Genomic DNA, 16,943 nt, shown 5'->3' with positions numbered 1-16,943 from the left:
GGGCCTGTCATTTGAGATGTGCCAAATTCAGTCCCTCTTGAAGGGACTATGGAACATTTGGTGGCTATTATGCAGAGAACAGTGGAGGCTGGTCCACTAGGACAAACAGGGCACTGCCCCATCAACATCAATCTGCCCTTAGCCAGCCTGCCCTTGCCTGCCTTCTTCTTTGCAACCAGACAAGGGTTGACTCTGGCTTCCAGCTTCATAATGTTATCCTGGTAGAACTCAAAGGGGAGGAGGATGGGGACAAAACGAGAATTAGTTGACTCCACCTGTCATTGGCTCTGGATCTGTCTTCTGCCCTCCCTCCCAGTCCCTTTGGGCACCACTCACCAATGGCAGAAAGTGGGGTGTGAAATACACATACACACACAAAGAAACAAACCTGTTATTGCTGCAGAAAAGTTAAAAGGTATTTCTGATCTTATAAAATACAAGGATACCCTGAACTGGCATGGAAATGGGGGGGGGGGTGTCTGGGTGCTATATTTTCTTTTTTTCTACTTATATGGTAGGAGAAAATGCAGGTATGATCTAGCAGTTATATGTCCCATTGATTTCAATGGAAGAGCTTTGTGGTGCAATTCTACATGTTTGCTCCAATATAAGCCACATTGAGTCCACTGACAGGGATAGAAGAACCTCAGGTGTGGGGTCATATGTGCCCATCCAGGCCTCTTTATTTGGCCCTTGGGATTTCCACCAGGCTGCACCAGTTCTTCAGCCATTCTCCCCAGGCCACACCATTCACTATCTCTGTCAATGCCTCTTGCAAACCTGGTCAGATGATAGAGAGCAGTACGTGACTGTGTATAGAAACTAGCCTACTGGAAAAAGTAACATTCACATTTTTTGCTCTGCCTAGTCTTTCAGCTGGCTCACACACCACTTTGGCATGTGGCTGTAGGAAGCTTGCTCAGAAGGGTATGTGGAAAATTATTTCCCAGGCCTAGTGCATAGGATTGTAGCCCTTCTCTCTCCTGCTGAGAATAATTGGACCTAAAAGTCAATTTTGCCCATTGGATTTATATTCCAGGGATGCAATCCCACACCCAATTTCCTGGGAATAAGCCTGTTAAACACAGTGGAATTTATTTAGGAATTGGAATAGCCGTGTATAATATTAGAAGAAGAGAAAAGCTGTACAGTGGTGCCCCGCAAGACGGAAAACTCGCTAGACGAAAGAGTTTTCCGTTTTGGAGGTGCTTCGCAAAACGAATCTCCTATGGGCTTGCTTCACAAGACGAAAATGTCTTGCGAGTTCCTGTGGGGTTTTTTTCCTTTCCACCCCTTTTTCTAAGCCGCTAAGCCGCTTATCAGCTGATCCGATAAGACGATAAGCCGCTAAAAGCCGCTAATAGCGCTAATAGTGCTAATCCGCTAATCCATCAATGGGCTTGCTTCGCAAGACGAAAAAACCGCTAGACAAAGAGAATCACAGAACGGATTCTTTTCGTCTTGCGAGGCACCACTGTATCTTCAAGATGACCTCAAAGCTCAAATGACATTTCCCCAAAATCTGATAGAACTTCAATGTGACTTCCAAAAAGTCAAACCTTAGCAAGTTTCTTTTCAGAAATGCAATTTCTGAGGAATGGTATAACTCTTAACTTTTGTTGATGTCTTAGGAGGCACTATATGAAACTACCAATCAATGACAATTCTATTAGAATACCACTGGTTATTTTTTCTATTTTCTTTTGGAAAAAATCCCTAAATCCATAATGCAACATGAAACGGAAAATGGTGGGTTGGGAGCCACTAGTGGTCCACAGCCTGGACATCTCTTGAGATTCATCTACTGTAATAGCAGAGTCTAGATTCTCGCAGATGCAAGCAATTTTATCCTTACAATGCTTTGCAAACAAGCCACAACGAGCTACTGTCGGTTCCGCCACCTCCTTGGGCCAAACTGTTCAAGGCCTCACACTCCCAATAGAAGTTCTGCTGGGCAGCACAGTGAGGATGCAATGGAGGCAGCAAAGTATGCCTTCATTGCCACTAGGTAGGCTTGATGATGAGCCCTCCGTGTTCAATTGCATTTGACTAGAGTTTTCCTCTACTCACGTTCAACCTATCTCCCAGCTTGTTTCCTTAACCTAAGCTCTGGAATATACCAGAGAAGCAAGCAGGCTCCACAAAGTGAGAGAGAGTATTCAGGGGCAATCATGTCAATGGCCTAAGCCATTCTGATGTTCAGAAGTCATCCAGGGCTTTGACAGAAGCACCAAGCATATCAGTCAGAAAATCCCAGAGAGTCACCTGGAAACCCATTGGATCTATCAGCCTTCAAGGGTGCACCATCCTCATAGGTCCCTGCCTCTTCAGAGGAGATAGGGTGCTGAAAGCCCAAATCTCCTTGGAAAGTGAGATGGCTATGTCAAGGGACTGCTGTCAATATCCCCTCAGGAACTCTATAGTTCTATGATTCTAACAAGTACCCCAGAATTGCAGAGTTGGAAGGGACCCCAAGGGTTATCTACTATAACCCCCTGAAATGTTTTTGTTTAGAAATGCAGAATTCACAGCTAAATAACTCCTGACAGTCAGCCATCCGACCTGCTTAAAAACCTCCAAGGAAGGTGAGTTTACTACCTTCCAAGGTAGTCCATGCTATTGTCAAATGTCTCTTACAGTGCAAACGGATTAAAATTTCTCCTTCATTCCTATTCTCCACTGCATCCCAGTTAAGATTACTCTGGAATAAATTACATGAACAGAGTACAGATGTTTAATAAAAGAAGCTAAAGTGTATATAAATGGTTATTAATCTTTGTAAAGTTCTTGACAGCAGGGAGGCTGGATGATTCAAGATACACACCCAATGCTTATGCCAAAACCTAATGACATCTGTAATCAATAAAGCTGTAGCCTGTCTGATCCCAAAATGATTGTCCTGTAACGATTACATCATCCCGTGCTTTAGCCCTCACCACCTGCATGTGAGCTTGGCAATATTCCTTGTTTAGCAAATATTCACACTGTCCCACTATCTTGTGATCAGCATAATGAGAAATAAAAGCACACTATAAATGAAAGAGATGCTTAGGATATCCTGTTATAGAGCAAGAGCATGGTGCAATAGAGTTGTAATTTTCGGGCAGATGACAGAACAAAGAAAGCTTAAAAAGGACCACCTCTCCCCATATGACCCAACCATCAACTGAGGGTATTCTTCATGTGCCCCCTTCCATGAGAATATACAAAAACACAACAGAACATCACACATTAAATGCTTCCTGATACAAGGCTGCCTTCAGATGTTTATGGAAGGTCGTATGATTATCCATCTCTTTGACATCTGCAGGGCAGGCACCACTACCAAGAAGGCCCTCTGCCTGGTTCCCTGTAACTTCACTTCTTGCAATGAGGGAACCGCCAAAAGGTCCTCAGAACTGGACCTTAGTGTCTGGGCTGAAGTATGGGGGCAAAGGTGCTCCTTCAGGTAGAACAACCATGCCAGAACCCAAGCCTGAACCCAAGCCCTCACAGCCACAAAAAAACCATAACAAATTAAAAATGAACACACACACACCAGACCCAGACAATTGCTATAACTTGTAAAAATGCCCCCAGATGGACATGTAGACCCCCCGAAAGAGGACATGTCCAGGATTTCCCAGATGTATGGCAACCCTAGGCTGTGTCACCTGTCTGAACAAAGGACTTAAATTCTAAAAGCAGCTCTCAGACCACCTCATAAAACCATTAGTTGAAGTTTTAATTTAATATAAAAAACCCCCAGTCAATAGAGTTAATAGTGCATTATGCAAAAGTGCCACAGAACGAATCGACACTGGGTTGTGTCCAACTAAACTCTACTCAGAGTAGGTTCATTGGAATTAATGGATCTAAGTCAGTAATGTTCATTATTTTCAGTGGGGCTATTCTGAACAGGACTAATATTGATTGAACCTATTGTCCCATTACATTTATATTCTGCAGTTCAGAAATGCAGGACCATGGCTATGCTTGTTGGAGTTTTGAGTCACATGTCTGGAAGACATCCAATTCCCCATCCATGCTCTGAATCAACCACTGAAGTGGATGAGTATGTTGAGGGGAAAACAGAAACCACCTATTGTTAGAACTAAAGAAAACAGATATAATCTCAGTAACCTTTCTTCTTCCGCTTCCTTTGGGTTTTAAGCCAATATTTGAGAACAGGGCAAGTGAGCTATTATTTCAGTTAGCAACATTCTTGTTTCAGTTTGTAAGAAAGGAAGTCTTAAGTACCCACCACCCAAAGTACAATAGAACCTCCTCTGCATGTCTGGAGCCTGAGGCAAGTCCAGTGATGAAATTTGGCTTCCCTTGGAGAACAATGAGCCCAGCAATTGTCACCTCTGGGCATTTCCTGGGGTAGGAGGTGTGTATACATGTCTTCAAGTTTGGTCTCCGTCATCGACAGCTGCCACTGATTGTTATAGAGGTTGTATTCACACAGCAGTTTATTCCATTTCCCCATTTGCGGGCACATGCGCTAAACCCTGTCTGTGGTGCCTACCCCTTTTCCCAAATGATAACACAAGAGACCAGAGTATGGGTTCAAACTGGCCACAACTTTATTGAATTTCAGAAGTGGGAAACTTGGCACAGGCCTTGGCAGGTAACCCTCTCAGCCCACCTGGCTGAGGATATGCAGGCAGTTGAGGCCCAGTGAGAGGGGACTGCAAAGCGCAAACTTACACAGCATGCCCGTCCACTGACCTCGTTCGGGGAGTTTGACCTACATGCCGCCGCTCTATGGCCAGGGACTCCTGGTTTTTGCCCTTTAACGGGCCCTGCAAGCGCCGCCGCATGGGGAGGGAGCATGAATGCACCCCCCCCAACATGATGTTAGACTAAAGGCTACCTTGCCAAGGCCTAAAATCGCCACTCCTGGACTGGCAGGCAGCAGCGGGGGGCAATGCCGCCCCGCCCCCGCCACTGAGAAAAGGGACTAGGCCATGTTTTGAGGCCTAGTCGGGCCTGTGCCGCCCTCCCAGTGCCCGCCCCCCCCCCACCGTAAAAGCAAGCAGGCCCAGCCGCGGCCTTGCTGGAGCCCCGCACAACCCGCCTGGGTAGGAAGGGGCACCGGGCAGGCGGCGGTGGGGAGCGATGCCGCCCCCCGCCGCCGCCTGGATACACTCCTGATCCTGATCTTGATCCCAGAAGGAAGAGCAGCAAAAGAGGCTTGAGCGCAGGAGTCAGCCTCTTTTCTTTTGGCCTTAGGCCCACCCCTGGCCGGCTGTCCATTGTCCTCCCTGGCCGAGGGCGGCTCAAAGGCCAGCTCAGGCAGGTGGGTGGCACGCGCCCAGGTGAGTCTCGCTTGGTGCCGCAAACCCCGCCCAGCTGTGGGGAAGGGAGGGCGGATATTCCTTAACTATTGGAAGATTCAAGTCACATAGAAGAAAGCACTTCTTCCATCCATTTGTGGAATGCTGTCCTCAGTGCCTCTTGCCTTCATTATACATCTTTAGGTGCCAGGTGAAAACATTCCTTTTCAACCAGGCCTTTTGCTGATTAATATTCTACAGCAGTGGTTCCCAATTAGGGATTTGGGGACCCCTGCAGGTCTGTGAAACCGACCCAGGGGGTCTGCAGCCCCATCCCTTGCCTCCACCCAACTAATTTTTTGTCACATTTGCATGGCAATATCACAAATTTTGTGGTCTGTTTTAGCGCTGTGTGATTTTTCAATATGTTGGCCAAAATCGGTTTTGAAATAACACTGTAGCCTTATGAGGCTTTGCCGTCGGGTGGGAAAAATATTGCGCCTGGGAAAGGGGAGTGGGAGTCAACAGACACTCAAGGAATAGTTTCGGAGAAAAGGCTTTTATTTCTACCATCCATGAACTGGTAGAAGGAGCAAGTGTGATAAGTCACAAAAAGCATGCACGAAATTCACAGTCCTGTGCACAAGCATATATACCCCTTTCCAGTTACCTCCTCCTTTCTCCTCCCTCAGGAGTCCTGCCCCATGTTGAGGTTCCTGAGCATGTACAGAAAGCTGTCTTGGGACTATTGTGGACTCTTGGCAGGAAAGGGGGTGAGGGGGTTTCAGTGTGTTCCCGTTGTTTCATTCTTGTGCTTTGGCATGGTTCCCGGAGAGAAAGCAAGTTGCAATGTGGTTCTGAGAAAGGCCTGAGAAGACAATGGGCTCTGTTCTCTACCTTGTTGCCATCTTTTTAGTTACAGCAAGTGGAATGTTTCTGATGCTTAGCTGCTGAGAAAATGATTTTGAAAAGCTTTTGAGAAGCTTTGAGCCTGCTGGGGGGGGTGACTTCGGGCCTAGGTGAGGTCACCTGTCCTCACCTTCCTTCAACACCACGGTAACTATTTTGACCCAGCAATACACGACAATATATTGCTCCTCGCACGAGGGAAAGCAGGGCAGCTGATTTCAAGGCACCGCTGATATTGTACGATGATCTCAGCTGATAAACACTGCTGATCTGAGCTGCCTGCGAGTGACGTGGCACGGTGGCTCTGCCGCCCTGCAGTCACTCGCAGTCACTCACAAGCCTCCTCCTGCTGGAGGGTGGCTAAGGGGAAAGTGGCGGGTGGTGCCAGCCAAATGCTTTTCAGGCAGCACAGTGCCTGCAGGCACTCGAGCCACTGCGTTGCTCGCAGGAGAGATGCCGTGACTTGGGCATGCTGCAGGCCCAGTGATGCTTGCGGGGCTAGCGCGTGCCAGTTGCATCATTTTTGGCCACCCTCTGGTGGGAGGGACAGCAGCTCAGCATGCTAAGAGCCCAGCCCCAGACTGCACTGCTTTTGGGAGCAAAGCACCAGGCTCTAGGGCTCCTGGACTTGCACGTCACCTTGATCTCCATCATGCCGCCCCCAAGGTAAGTGTCGCCCTGCCTGCTAGCTACGTTAGTGCATAGAGTGATCAACATTTTCAAAAGTAGGGTGTCCATGTTAGCTGGAATGTGTTCAGAAGAGGGCAGTCAAGGTGATCAAGGGTCTGGAAACGACGTAAGCCAAATGAGGAATGCTTGAAGGAGCTGGATATGTTTAGCCTGGAAAAAGAGGAGACTGAGAGGAGATATGATAGCCACCTTCAAATATCTTAAGGGCTGTCACATGGAGGAGAGAGCAAGCTTGTTTTCTCCTGCTCTGGAGGGTAGTACTTGAACCAATGGCTTCAAGTTACAAGAAAGGAGATTCCTACTAAACGTCAGGAAGACATTTCTGATGATAAGAGCTGTTTGACAGTGGAACAGATTCCCACGAGAGATGGTGGACTCTCCTTTTGGGGGGGGGGTTTAAGCAGAGGTTGGATGATCATCTGTCACGGATGCTTTAGCTGAGATTCCTGCATTACAGGGGGTTAGACTACATGGCCCTTGGGTCCCTTCCAGCTGTAAAATTCTATAATTCTAACAGGTACTGCAGTGTAAAAGGAACATTAGAAAATGGAACAGAAGCACTGCCATTATATTGGGGAAACCAATACAGTGGTACCTCGGGTTAAGAACTTAATTTGTTCTGGAGGTCCATTCTTAAGCTGAAACTGTTAATTCATGAGTCTGTCCCAGAAATACAACCAGAGATCCTTTAGAAATTAGGAATATAGAAGGATACTGAGGATACATATTTGTCCATGTAAGTACAGTAGTACCTCGGGTTAAGTACTTAATTCGTTCCGGAGGTCCGTTGTTAACCTGAAACTGTTCTTAACCTGAAGCACCACTTTAGCTAATGGGGCCTCCCGCTGCCACCACGCCATCATCGTGCGATTTCTGTTCTCACCCTGAGGTAAAGTTCTTAACCCAAGGTACTATTTCAGGGTTAGCAGAGTCTGTAACCTGAAGCGTCTGTAACCTGAAGTGTCTGTAACCCGAGGTACCACTGTACAGCATTCCCCACATCTTTATGCAACCAAGAGTTCCCTGTCAAGTAAGCCTGCTTCTGATTTGCAGCTACCAGTTGGTTGAAATTTGACAACTGTGAGAGATAATTACGTAATATATAAATCTGTGCGGACCAGGAAGCCACTCCTATTTGTTTAGCTGGGAATGTATCAGGCCTTGAGAGGATGACATAATTTCTGAAATTTCACAAATTACATTGCCAGCACTCTCGTGTATTCACAGCATTTGTAGACTCATGGCCAGGGATCCTTGCCAAGTACCGCCCCCACCCCTGTGTTTTGCTGACGTTTTCTTTCTGCCTCTGCCTGCTTGCTGTACACTTTATGTATCTGCTCACCAAGGGTGAGTCCTGTGCTGACTTCCAAAACTGGTTATGTTAGCATCTGACTGTAAGAGCTTTCTGAGTTGTTTGCTAAGCAAACAAAAACATGAAGTTCAATAGAATGTTGATTTCACAATAGATCAATATACTGTTTTGCATATGGCATCTGGAAGCCTACTTCACTTCTATGGCATGGGAAGTTTAAACTTGAAGCTTGTGCATTCTTGGTAGACCCTTATCTCTTCTGGTTTATCTCCCTCTTCATACCCCTGCCCACAGACAAAAGAGGATGATTCCAAATAATTGGGGATAGCTGGGTTGTTCAATGGAGTTCACCATCTCAGCAGGAAATCCGTTCACACAATGGAGGAACAGGGCATTTCCTCTTGTGGCAGCCATCCTTTGAGGAATTCCCTCCCCTCGAATATTAGACAGCCACCACCTTTGATGTCTTTTCAGTGCCTAACTGAAGCCCTTCCTCTTCCAACAAGCCTTTTAAATTGAAAGCTCCCACAGAGTCTGTACTGGAATTGTTTTATTGGTTTTATCACGCATTGTCTGCCACTCTGAGCATCCTTGAGAGGAAGGGAGGGATATAAATTTCAATAAAGAAATGAATAAAATGTTATCCTTATCATTAAAGTTCCAATTTGTTACACACCTTCAGCATAAGGCCCCAGGGTGAGCCCCAGTAATCTTAAAATATCCTATAAAAAGGAGTAGAAAACAAATTGGAGTCAGGCTATATACGCTATATCAATATTCCCAAAGGCCAGGGTAATGAAATGTGTTTTCAGCATATATGGAGCAATTGGTTTGTTCAAAGCACACATGTCTTTACACTCTTCCTGTAAGGTTCACCCCATGCTTTTTTTCTTTAAAAAAAATGTTTAGAGGAACTCTAATTTTCCTACTCACATTGAAATAATCCCCCTCAATGAGGCGAAACATAGATTCACAAAATGTTTAGGGGTATGCGTACCCCTGCACACCCCCCCCCAAAAAAGCACTGGCTCCACAAATACTATTATTACTGTAGCACCCTGCTTGTGGTTAACGCTTAGCTGGAATGAAATATTCAACGCAGCAATAGAGAAATTAAAATAATAATTTATTTGTCAGACAAATAAATGAGAGACACAGTGGTATATGGATACCAAAGCTCTGCCCACTCTAGCCCTGATGGCCAGCACTTATATTTCCTCAGCCCAGCCCCCTTGCTCCTCCTTTGGCTACCTCTGTCCAATCAGCCTGGTTGAAATTCCTATTGGCTGTTTGCTAGAACCAATCATAAAAGATACACCCATTTCCTATTACCTTTTATGGGAGACAAAGAGCTATATTTCCTTCTATCCATAAATGGCAGACAAGTAGCCATATATCTTACATTTGCCTCGACAAGGCACCTTAATTACCAGATCATCTTTGCCCTATTGCCCTATTGCCCTATTCACTCCAAAACAGATGGCTCATGGTTTTAAATTTTATCTTAAACAGAGATCTTGGGTTCACCTTCTCACACACCATCAATGAAATAAGAATCTAACATAAGAATCTAACATTTCTTACTTTCTAAATCCTTTGCATAATTACATTTAGCCAATAAATTTCATACATTAACATATATAGCTTTTTAGAAGAAAAGGCATTTTCAAAGTAAAAAGGAAACAACTTCAGAGAGAAGCCTCTTCAGCTTACAACCCCCCGTTCCCCAGCCAGCTGTTGTTCCTATTAGCTCTTGCCCTTTAACCTTATGAAAATATGGCTCGAGTCTTCTGTTAAACAATAAAACATACTATTTACCAACTCTTAATTAGTGTTTTTGCAGCTTGATTGTATTCTGTAATATGTAGGGTCACTGTAACCTTTGCTCCCAGCCTGTAATTTCCTTTTACAACTTTGAGAAACTCGTCTCCTGCTAACGCTATAAATCAGAGGGGCCCTGTTTAGGAAGATAAACATCTGCCAATGTACTTAGCCAGCTGCTTTTCTGCCTGGCATGAAAGATACAAACATTTACAAATATATTTTTTAAGCTCATTTTAAAATACAGGCCTTGATCGGATGCCTCATTACCATGTAGCAGGCTGGAGGCTTCTGGTAGCAATCCCATGCACACTTATCTAGGTAGTAAGGTCTACTGAACAAAGTGGGTCTTAACTTACAAGAAAATACAAATATGATTGGACAGTAAGACTGAAAGAATGAAGAAGCCACCTACTGTCTCTATAAGGAAACTTGAGAAAGTTATTCTTTGTGATTTATTTATCTACTATATCTTTTGAACATTCCCTCTCCACACACACACACACACACACACACACACACACCCTGGTGTAGTCATTCTTGTCATTCTTTGTGCATTTGGAACTTCTTAAGTTTAAGCTGGTTTTGATCTATGTTTGGATACTGTTGAACTCTATTTTGAATGAAGGTGGCAGGCTAAACTGTTCCAAACCGCACTGCTTTGGTCACCTCTAAGCATATTGTCACCCAGTTTGGCAAGATTGTTTCTGAGATGGAGGAGCAGGTTTAAATCTTTGTTTGGAAAATATCAGATGCCTTTTGGCTCAGGGTGTGGATCCTGGCAGAGTACTGACATGACATACAGCGGTACCTCGGGTTACAGACGCTTCAGGTTACAGACTCCGCTAACCCAGAAATAGTATCTCGGATTAAGAACTTTGCTTCAGAATGAGAACAGAAATCGTATGACGACGGCGCAGCAGCAGCGGGAGGCCCCATTAGCTAAAGTGGTGCTTCAAGTTAAGAACAGTTTCAGGTTAAGAACAGACCTCCAGAACGAATTTAGTTCTTAACCCGAGCTACCACTGTATTCATACTAGCTCTTCTGTATGACTCAGCTTGTATTGTAAATGGTGATGCAACCTTGGACTGCTTCCAGACTTTGCTTCTTTCGTTTTGCATAGCCCTGGGAGTGGATTAGAAACTGCTGGATTTGTCTTCCCCTAAAACTGCACAGTACCTAAATGCAGTTATCAGCTATGGTTTGTAATGGAAACAGAGTCTTTTTGAGTTAGCTGCTCACTTCCTGGGAAGTTCACCTGGTGCTGGCACTGCCTTAATTTTGGTGCCAGGTGCCAAGCACTGAAATAGGACGCAGGTGGCGCTGTGGTCTAAACCACTGAGCCTGGGGCTTGCCGATCAGGAGGTCAGGGTTCAAATCCCCGCGACAGGGTGAGCTCCTGTTGCTCGGTCCCAGCTCCTGCCCACCTAGCAGTTCGAAAGTACGTCAAAGTGCAAGTAGATAAATAGGTACCACTCCGGCAGGAAGGTAAACAGCGCTTCTGTGCGCTGCTCTGGTTCACCAGAAGTGGCTTAGTCATGCTGGCCACATGACCTGGAAGCTGTCTGCGGATGAACGCTGGCTCCCTCGGCCTCTAGAATGAGATGAGCGCGCAACCCCAGAGTCATCTGCGACTGGACCTAATGGTCAGGGGTACCTTTACCTTTTCCAAGCACTGAAGAACATAAGAAGAGCCTGCTGGGTCAGGCCACAGGCCCCATCTAGTCAAGCATCCTGTTCTCACAGTAGCCAACTAGATACCTATGGGAATCTCGCAGCAGGACCTCAGTACAAGAGCACCCACAATTAAAGTACAAGAGCACCCACAATTAAAATGAGCAGTAAAACAAGCCAATTTAGTTATAACAGCAATAAAAACCTATTGCAACATGAGATTTAAACTGGTGTGTGTGTGGCCTGTCTCTTTAAGAGACGTGTCTGTTCTGCCAATAAAAACATCCATTCCCATCTCTTGATGTGGTTCCTTCCACCCTTAAGCTATGCTATACTGCAAAGCTGTTTACCAAAAAATAGGACTAATTAAGTTATTATGACTCCTTCTGCTTCCTGTATTAGGGCAGACCCATTGTGAGATTTCCTCACATAGTGAATAATCTTCCCAACAACCACGCAATACCACACAAGTCAAGAGAGCAAGAAAATGCATTTCAAAGCTGGCATGTATTCAAAAGCCAGCAGAATCCCAATACTGATGGGGCCCCACATATTTCATCAGGGAGAACATTTCACAGCAATGGTGCCATCAGGGGGGAAACCCACTTCTGTGTTACAACAAACCAATAATCTGTTAGAAGGAGGGGCCTCTTATCCAACTCTGATGGCTAATCCTCAGAAATGCTCTTCAGATACTTCCCATCCAATAGGAAACGTCAGCAATCTGGATGACAATGGCCAGAGCCAAGAATGGGCAGAAAAACAAATGCAAAGTTTCCCTTTGTACAGTGGGGCAGTTTTTTAATAGACGCCTACCCACATTCTTCTCTAACATCCATCAAGGAAATCAAGAGGCATCATCAGAGTTCTAGTACATATTCCAGCCAGGCACACACACTGTGTACAAAGCAGGGGTCAGCAACCTTTTTCAGCCGTGGGCCTGTCCACCGTCCCTCAGACCATGTGGTGGGCCAGACTATATTTTGGAAATAATTCCTGTGCCCCACAATAACCCAGAGATGCATTTTAATTAAAAGCACACATTCTACTCATGTAAAAACACGCTGATTCCCGAACCATCCACAGGCCGGATTGAGAAGGTGATTGGGCCGCATCCGGCCCATGGGTCTTAAGTATAAAGTAACACTGGCGAGGGGTGAAACCTAGTGAGAGTGTGTGCTGCTGAGACTTAGTGGTGTGATTCGGTGAGATCCCCAGATGTCACATTTGGCTTCCAAGGCTTGAGGTTTCCCACCCTTGCTATAAACAAACTGAGCAATGTGGAGTGTTCCTTTTTACAGTTCCAGTTAGCAAGCCATACACTTCCAAGTGATACTCCATTCCATTTTGCAGAAGTAATAGTAATAGTAATAGTAATTGTAATAGTAATATAGTAATAGTAAGTAACCATAACTACATAGAAATAAAGCATGGATGGCTCAGTTCGTTAGAGCATGGTGCTGATAATGCCAAGGTTGCAGGTTCGATCCCCATATAGGACAGCTGCGTGTTCCTGGGTTGCAGGGTGTTGGACTCTATGAAATATTAAAAAGAGAGAGACTCAATTCTATTCTGCCTCCCATCCAGTTTTTGAGTGTTTCTCTTCCTCCCCCCACAAAAAATATAGCCAGTTAGCATTCCCTGGCAGGAGCATCCTCAGTTCTCCTTGGGGTTTTCTTGGGGGGGGGGGAGAGAAGGTCCCGCTGATATTTTCCCCCAAGACCTTTTTGTACTTTTGTAGAAAACCCATTGGTTTTCCTTAAGCCAGCTCGTATTTTCTGTCATGCACAAGTGTTGGCATGTTAGCTTTATAAGCCTCAGCACTCAGAGCCTAAACATTAGAAATCAGAGGCAAATTGTTTTCCCCGACCTGCATATATTGTTCAACAAAAGAAAGAAAGAAATGCCCTTCCTTTGCCTTTTCAGGTGAACACAAAGCAAACTATTGCATACAGCAGACAGAGAACAGTATCCCTTCAACAGTGATGTAAGAGTGTGTGCGTGAGGGGTGTGTGTGCATTCAGGTAGATATCATTACTGAGAAAATAAGGGTGTCACTCACCTAGCTCAAGCTGATTTAGTGGTCAGGAAGTTATCTTAACATACAACCCTGGGTTAGGTGGAGAACTTTCACTGCCTGTGTAAGCAAATCAAGACCCACCGCATTCCACAATCACTGAGTCACTTAGGCTATCTGAACTTTCTCATTTACAACGATGAGAGGTTCCTGCCAGGCCCTTTTGTACCTGACTCAGGCACTGAAAGCATGTATCACCTTTGCATGTTTTGATTCATAAATATGTCTTCTCCTGGTTCAGACTCACTCTCAAAAATATTCACACACACAAAATAATGCATTTTCTTAAGAAACTAGATAAGTGCTGACTCTTGCACTGGATCTCTTACAGCATTATTGATTCATTAGTCTTTTATGTAGCTCAACGGGGGAGGGACATAAGGTCCAGTGGAATCACATGCCCCACAATATCTTGTAGGAGAGTAACCCACCATACAAGTCTTTGCTTTATGCTTCCATCAGAGGTGGACAATATTGGCAATTTGAAACTCCTAGACATGCATTTATCAAATAGCATTGCTATATACAATATTTGTTCCATTTTTTGGTGCTCGCGGGGGGGGGGGGAGGGATTTTAATTTTGGAAGGGCATATACTCTTTTTACAAATAAGACTTTTAATCCAGGCCATATTCTGTTCTCACAAGGCTCCTGGAAAAAACAGGAGACTTGACAGAAGCAACAACAAGCAAGCAGCAACAAAGCAGTTTTCAGGGCCCATCTAAGTAAGAGTTCACACTCTGAGATGCCAAATCTGAACATCCTAAGCAGAGCTTTCCAAACTTTTCATGTTACAATTTTTAAGACATGCATCATTTTGTGACCCAGTAATTCTGTTTTACTGTCAAAAAGGAGGTTAAAAAACTAAAACCTTTCCAGCCCTGGGAGCATTCATGTGACAGACCTACACACTGCAACCGACACACTAACATGCCGCAACACACAATTTGGAAAGCTCTGGGTCAGGATCCAAACTAGCAGAGTTCCCAGCAAGGGTCAGGTGGGAAGCAAACTCAGGGCAGTCTGTGCTTAGTCTTTGGCACAGGCAGGTGAGCTAACAGTAGTCAGATCATAGAGGTCATTCATAAACAGCATTCCAGCAGATCTTTCATCCCAGCTATCGGGGTTTTGAGCTGGAGCTGCTGGAATGACATCCCAACCTCAGGGTCTTATTCCCAAGGAGAGCTTTATCCATGAGCAGTTCTTGCCTGTAGTTGGGCACTTATTTGGATGGGCCAAGTTTCCATTTAGCATTTAAGGTACTACCTTTCTTTTGGGCTTGGGACCCATTTGGCCTTGATGACAGAGGCTGGATTTGATCCAGGTATTCTGTTTTGTTTTGTTATATTATTAGAGTTTGGAAAAAGTAATACAAAGATGACTTATTATTATTATTATTTTAACATTTGTATGCCACCCATCTGATTGGGTTGCCCCAGCCACTCTGGGCAGCTGGTGGGAGGGCATCATCTTTTTTTATCAAAACTAAAATGTTAATCTGAATAAAAACACAAATCAAAAAGAAAAAGGAAAGAAATAGAAATAGAAAAGGATAAAGAGATAGAAAGAATCAAGTAAATAAGGAACTTCCAAATGTTCTAACAGCTCAGCTACTCTAATATAACATCCAATAGAAGCACTTTCTATAAACCAACATTACCTCCAATCCTCAAACCCAAATATCATTAATTTATTTTCTTTTTCACATAAAAAGTCTGTGAGGGGCTTCCAATGTTTAGCAAATGTTAGCATTGACTTTCCTCTGATTAAACATACAGTGGTGCCTCACAAGACGAAAAGAATCCGTTCTGTGATTCTCTTCGTCTAGCGGTTTTTTCGTCTTGTGAAGCAAGCCCATTGGCGGATTAGCGCTATTAGCGGCTTTTAGTGGCTTATCGCCTTATCGGATCAGCTGATAAGTGGCTTAGCGGCTTAGAAAAAGGGGGGAAAGGAAAAAAAACCCGCAGGAACTCGCAAGACATTTTCGTCTTGCGAAGCAAGCCCATAGGAGATTCGTTTTGCGAAGCACCTCCAAAACGGAAAACCCTTTCGTCTAGCGAGTTTTCCGTCTTGCGAGGCATTCGTCTTGCGGGGCACCACTGTATCAGCTTTGGACCCAGGAGTCCTGTTGAGGCTCCCCTAACTGGGACATTATATAACATCTACTACAATCCATCTGAATCTGTTTAGTAACTGGAATATAATTATTCTCAACAAGATTTTCCAATTATTTATCTAGTGGTGTGTGTGTGCTATTTCTATTTTTCTATTTCTATATCATCTTTCACTACAGAGAGTACTAAAGAGATTTAAAGAGTAGTAACTGCTTAAGGATACAGCTAAATGATACTGGTGCAACACCACAGTGGTGGGAAACCTCTGACACTGTGGTTTTTTGAATTCAATTATATGAATTACAGTATATTGCAGGACCTGCAGGTGATGTCCTGTTTGATGTAACATGTTCCTTTCCTCCTGGGACTTTTAGAGCTAACTGTCTCCATGAGATACACACCATTTGGGGTTACAAGGATGAGCCAGACAGCTTTGTGTTCTCATTTTGTATTTTATGCTGTGAAAGACCCTGTGGTCTTTGGGTGTAGGGTGGGACACAAATTTAATGAATTGATAATTAATAATTAAGTACAACTGTCACTAATAATTTGTGTAGATTTGGAGGATGTTTAAATGTATAACAGGAGGCTTGTTGGTAGCTTTTGCAAGCTTTAGCAAGCCAAGTTTGCTAACAATGGATACCTTTCTCTGATTGCCAAGTGATAGTTAAGAGTTGCTGGATGGAAATCTACCAGAAATGGGATATAATAATAATAATAATAATAATAATAATAATAATAATAATAATAATAATTTGTATATCATCATTAATCCGAGGATCACACGGTTTTTTATAATATAAAAACACAAAAATACATAACAGTAACAAACAAAACAATACCTCCACACATAGTTTAAAATGCTATAGATTGTTTAATCAGCCTGAGCTGTCTGAAGGCAATCCTGTATAAGGAATTTTTAAAAACAATGTTTATGTTTTATTGTTTTCAAATGTGTTGAAAATCTACCAGAGTGGCTGGGGCAACCAAGTAAGATGTGTGGGGTATAAATAGTAAAATTATCGTTATAGAATGGGACATCCCTGTTTTTATTGGAGAAATGGAGGGTATGGTGGTTATAGAGG

The 16,943-nt window shown here is 44.1% G+C and overlaps 1 protein-coding gene across 1 annotated transcript in view; it reads right to left on the bottom strand.

The window, feature by feature from the left end:
* Window positions 1-11,640: 11,640 nt before the first annotated feature.
* Window positions 11,641-16,943, bottom strand: part of TMEM268 (transmembrane protein 268) — a 102,399-nt gene continuing 97,096 nt past the window's right edge. Inside the window, exon 9 of the transcript XR_014521620.1 lies at window positions 11,641-11,657. The gene's annotated coding sequence lies outside the window, so the exon portion shown is untranslated. The remainder of the gene's footprint in view (window positions 11,658-16,943) is intronic.

This window comes from Podarcis liolepis, assembly GCF_965112155.1.
Source record: "Podarcis liolepis genome assembly, chromosome: Z".
NCBI classification, from domain to species: Eukaryota; Metazoa; Chordata; class Lepidosauria; order Squamata; family Lacertidae; genus Podarcis; species Podarcis liolepis.
The sequence above is the reverse complement of the archived record's forward strand: the minus strand, read 5'-3'. Positions and strand labels throughout refer to the sequence as shown.